The following is a 6,000-nucleotide window of genomic DNA, read 5'->3' as shown; positions in this document are numbered from 1 at the left end:
TCAATGAACAAAAAGAAAGAAAAGAAGCTCCTATGGGAAAGTGACAAAATGCATGGCAGTGTATTGAAGAGGATCTCAATAAAATTGAATTCAATCATATGGTTTTATATGACAAGAATGGGTCAGTAGGAAAAGAAGTGGTCATAGAACCAAAGAACCTGGGTTTTAAAAGCCTCTTTTAGCATTATTTGTTTGAGCTTGATTACTTTATCTTGTCTCCCAGAATCTGAGTGTTTTCATATTTAAAATGGGCTAATTGGATTGGATGTCTCCAAAGGGTACTTTGATATTTGAATGTGTGGTCCTGTAAAAATCAGCACTGATGATGATTTTTTTTTAATTTTTTTATTGTAGCTTTTATTGACAGAACATATGCATGGGTAATTTTTCAACATTGTCTCTTGCATTCACTTCTGTTTTTTTTTTTTTTTTTTAATAAAATGTGTCATTATGTTAAAATATGAGGAAAAAATCCTCTGAAGATGGTAATTTTCTTTTTTGTAAAGCTTTTTAAAAAAAATAATTAATACTGAGAAAGTCTTCAAAGTTTCTTTGTTTGATTATTACACCTTCCATACTAGAATTATCTCCTGGCAGAGGTTCCAAACATGGCAGCCTTACTCCTGGCATGCCAAGGATCTCTGCCCACTGGAACACTGTTTTCGGTGCCTTCTAATCTCTACCTTCACCTTTTGCTAACTAGACTTTAAGTTTACTTTCAAACCCCATAATAAACTCCTTTATCAATCTAAAAAAAATAATTATCTCCTTACATTTCAAGTTTGTCAGTACTTACTTTGATTTTTGACAATGTTAATTTTGCAAATACCATTTGAAATCTAGAGAATAAGTAGAAATCTTTCATCATCTAACTCAAGAATCCTTATCTGAAAGCTGGATTTCTAGCAAGTACTGATAAGAAGCACTTCATTCACCCAAACTCCCAGTAGTTCCTCTCTTTTTGAAACAATGTGGGTCATAGAAAGAGTGTCCGACTTGAAATAAGAAGAGACCTGGATTAAAATCTAAGGTTTGGCATTTACTAGCTATGTAACCTTGGGAAAATAACTTTATCTCTTTGAAACTTAATTTTCTCATCTGTCAAATGTATAGAATGAAATATCAATTGTACTAACTACCTCATGAGTGGTTTGTGTACTTTAAGAAACAGAGCCACTGTTTGTTTATGTATCCAGGGGAATCTTTATCATCACAAAAATGTCTGTCTTTGTAGACTCAACAGTACATTCACATTATTCTCTGTGCTCTTTATATTGAAAAATGTCATCCTAATTTGCATATAAATGTAGCTACCAAATCACCATTATTGGGGAATTTTAATTACTCTTCCATTTCTAATCCAGCATTCATATCACTCTATCTTCATGTTTTAACTCATTTTTCCCTATGCCTGGAACAGAATATTCTTTCCACCTCTGATTTCAACTCTCTTGTCTTTTCTTTTATAAAAAATCCACATGACTTCAATGTCAGGTTTAGAGTTAGAGTTTCGACTTTGTAATTTCTACTGCCTCTGCTGTCCTGATTGATGAGTGCTTGAAAATAATTATATGTAATCACTAATTAGATTTGATATTCCTCATGAGTTAGGTTCTAGTAAAGTATCCTGTTGGTATCTCCTTTCTCTTTTTATAGCTCTTATAATTGTAATCAAAACTGACCCTCAAGCTCAGCTTAAAAGAACAGATAAATAAAGTCTATCACTGTTTTATTTAAATAAAACAGAAAACGGAAAACAAAACTATGTCCCATGTTTTCTGACTTTATCTTCACAACACTACACCTATCCAATGGGTAGATCTGTGGAGATCAGAGAAGATGAGCATTCCAATTCAATAGTTATTCACTACTACCTCAAAAGTTAGAAAACTTCCTCCCTATTTCTGTTCTACATAATCACTGTGATGAAGGAATATATTTTTCCCAACCTCCTCTTCTTCTCACATCATCCTCAGTTTTTTTGACTTTCCATATCATCTCTGCTTATCTCTTCAATAGAACCTTTGAAATTTTAGTAATGTAATGAACCAATTTGCCTTCATTTTGGACCTTTTCTTTTCATACTCCATCCATCTACTTGTGCTTACAAAGACTAGACCTCCCTTAGATGACACTTCATTCCTGGTTATCCTTTCAGACCTGTGTATACCTTCAGGTCATGATTCCTGGGAAAACTCAGAATCTTCTTGAGATTCACCCATTATCACTCTAACCCAGCTGTCCCTTCTCCTTTGAACATCACTCTATTAATATATTTTCATCCCTTTACAGTCACATCAGTATTTAATCTCCAACTTAGTTTCCTTTTTTTGATTTTTAGACCTGCCTCTTCTTAAATTTTCAGTCTTCTGATATTATACACCTCTCTACATAGCCCACATTCTACTTAAATTTAGCTACATGTCATTGCTAACCATTGAGATTCCATCTCTCTGTTTTACCCATTTGATTGTCATTAAATATATTTACATCTAAGTTCTTTAGTGTTTTCATAGCTCAGTTCTTCCCTCATTCAGCCATACCCAGAGATCACTACACCATGTAATGCAACATAATTTTCTCATTTAAACTCTCCTCATTCCTCTTAACCCTATTTTGTTCTCATTTCTCAGTCTCCAATCCCTTTATCCTTCATTACCTTGATTGATTTGATTTCAATTTATTTCCCTTCCCAATATATTCATTATATGTAATCAATGCAATAATATACTTTTTTTTCTGTTTTCATATAACAGAACAACCACCACACCCATTTATATAATGCCAATTATGTTCCAGGAACCAGTCTAAATGCCTTACAAATATTATTTTATTCTCACAACTATCCTGGAATTTAGTTCGTATCACCAATCCCATTTTATAGACGCTTTGTTGCATCATTCACAGGAAAGTTGAATCACTTATGGGCCATTTCTTAATAGTTGAAAAAAAAACTACCAAATAAACTCATAATCAGAAATTTTAAAAGTTTCTATACATTAAGAAAATCAATGTTGTTTCCTCCTGTGAAATATTGAGAAGTAAGCAATCTTTTCTGGCATGTCTTCATCGAGGGGAAGAGACTAATTGAACCCCAGGGATTCAGTCCCAAAGTGACTACAGTGTCATAAACATAATTCAGTTGCCATTGTCTTACTATATTCTTGGAGAGATCTCTCTTCTTTCATAGGTAGGTTTAGAAATTCTATGGGCTCTGGAATTCAGAGTAAATCATATACAGTTCTGCTTCAGATTTCATTTGCTTTTGTTTCAGGTAAGAATTGTAGAATATGAAATGAGGAGGAAAATTTTGATTTTATGGATTGTAAAGGTTAAAAAAAAAAATCAGTGTGTTAATGAGAAGTATCCTCCAGGAAAACTTGCATTGCAATTTCCATCAGTCCCATATTAACTGTGTGTTTTGGGGAAAAGTATTTAACATATGAAATTTCACTTACAAAATAGTGATTTTAATACTCTTGCTACTAATCTCAGTGAAGAATTATGGAGAAATCACTATAATAAGATTAAAGTGTTATAAAAATGAGAATTGGTATCCTTCTGTAGTATTGTTTTTAAAATATTTCATTTCAATCTAGAATAGAGGGGGTGAATTACTAGACTATTACTAGAAGAGCATTTCCAGTACTTCTGTCACTAATTAGACACAGGATCCTTGGTAAGTCATTTCATAACTGTGGATCTTTTTCTTATATGTAAACTAAGGGGGTTGAAATGAAATCTAACATAAGCCATTTCCATAAAAAAGCATTTACTAAATTATGATGATTTTCAGGCTCTGCATTAAAATGAAAATTTAACAATCCCAACACTTAAGGAACATATATATTTTACTAGAAGAAATCTATTTCTCTTTCTTTCTTCCTTTCTTTCTTTCTCTCTTTATTCTTTTCTTTTTTTCTTTTTTTCTTTTTTCTTTCTTTCTTTCTCTCTTTCTCTCTTTCTCTCTTTCTCCCTTCCTTCCTTCCTTCCTTCCTTCCTTCCTTCCTTCCTTCCTTCCTTCCTTCCTTCCTTCCTTCCTTCCTTCCTTCCTTCCTTCCTTTCTTTCTTTCTTTCTTTCTTTCTTTCTTTCTTTTCTTTCTTTCTTTCTTTCTTTCTTTCTTTCTTTCTTTCTTTCTTTCTTTCTTTCTTTCTTTCTTTCTTTCTTTCTTTCTTTCTTTCTTCTTTCTTCCTTTCTTCTTTCTTTTCTTCTTTCTTTCTTTCTTTCTTTCCACTCTCCCTTTCTTTCTTTCTCACTCTCCCTTTCTTTCTTTCTTTCTTTCTTTCTTTCTTCTTTCTTTCTTTCTTTCTTTCTTTCTTTCTTTCTTTCTTTCTTTCTTTCTTTCTTTCTTTCTTTCTTCTTTCTTTCTTTCTCCTTCTTTCTTCCTTTCTTCCTTCCTTCTTTCTTTTCTTCTTTCTTTCTTTCTTTCTTTCCAACTCTCCCTTTCTTTCTTTCTCACTCTCCCTTTTTTCTTTCTTTCTTTCTTTCTTTCTTTCTTTCTTTCTTTCTTTCTTTCTTTCTTTCTTTCTTTCTTTCTTTCTTTCTTTCTTCCTTTCTTCCTTTCCTTCTTTCTTTCCTTCTTTCTTTTCTTCTTCTTTCTTTCTCACTCTCCCTTTTTTCTTTCTTTCTTTCTTTCTTTCTTTCTTTCTTTCTTTCTTTCTTTCTTTCTTTCTTTTCTTCTTTCTTTCTTTCTTTCTTTCTTTCTTTCTTTCTTCTTTCTTTCTTTCTTTCTTCTCTTTCTTCTTCTTTCCTTTCTTTCTTTCTTTCTTTCTTTCTTTCTTTCTTTCCTTCCTTCCTTCCTTCCTTCCCTTCCTTTCTTTTTTCTCACTCTCCCTTTCTTTCTCTTTCTTTCTTACCTCCTGTTCTTTCTCTCTCTCTCTCTTTCTTTCTTTCTAATCTACCTATCTACTTATATACAAAATATAGATGAAGATGAGACAAAGAAATTTTGAAGACATCAGAAGCAATTAGAACTGAGCAGGAAAGATCTCCTGTAGCAGGAATCTTTATTTTGAAGGCAGAGGTGAACAGGGAGAGAATCTCGAGCATGAAGATAAATGACAAAGTCAGGAAAATGATAGATCAAATGGCACCTAAGATGAAAGCAAATAATCACTCAGTTGTTATGTGCCAGGCACTGTCTTAAGCACTAAGGAAACAAACAAAAAGACCAAAAACAAAACAAAACAAAACAAAACAAAAAACAAAAACAAAAACAGTTTCTTCCTTCAAGAAGGGAGACAAACTGCTAACAACTATGGATGACCAAGTTATTTATAAATAAATTGAAGATAAAAAGAAAGAAAGCATTAGGCTTAAGTGTTAGGGCCTTGAGAATTGGAAATGATTCCTTTAGAAATAGAGATTTTACGTTGAAATTGAAGGGAATCAGGGAAGCCAGGAGGAGAGATGAGGACAGACAGTAAAAATGTGTGGAATCAAGATGATGTGTCTTAGTCTAAGAAGAGCAAGATAATGCAACTTCAATGCAAATTGTGTGAATAGATAAGGGAGAAGACTGGAAAGATTAGCAGAGGATTGGTTATAAAGGATTTTGAATGCCAAAGAAAGGATTTTATATTTAGTTTTAGTGTTAAAGGAAAGCATTGGAATTTACTGAATGGGTTGGGAGGAGTGACAATTGCAACCTGAACTTAAGGAGATCCATTTGAAGAGAAGAGTGGAAAATAGACGTAATGGAAATAGTCAACAGAATCATCTAAAGGACTATTGAATTAATCCATGCATGAAACAATAAAGGTCTCTACCAGGGGTGGCAGTGTCAGAATAGAAAAGAGCAAATATGAAAGATGTTACAGAGCTTAAATTCAAAACAGTTGGCAACAGGTGACATCTAGGATATTAGCCTGGGTGACTGGCAGTATGGTGGTATCCTCAATAGTATTAGGGAAGTTTGGAGCAGCAGGAAGTTTCAGAGGAAAGATAAATGAAGTTCTGGACAAGTTGAGTTTGGTATATTCAATCTGAAATGTCCAATA

This window comes from Sminthopsis crassicaudata, chromosome 6 (assembly GCF_048593235.1).
Source record: "Sminthopsis crassicaudata isolate SCR6 chromosome 6, ASM4859323v1, whole genome shotgun sequence".
Classification (NCBI taxonomy): Eukaryota; Metazoa; Chordata; class Mammalia; order Dasyuromorphia; family Dasyuridae; genus Sminthopsis; species Sminthopsis crassicaudata.
The sequence above is the reverse complement of the archived record's forward strand: the minus strand, read 5'-3'. Positions refer to the sequence as shown.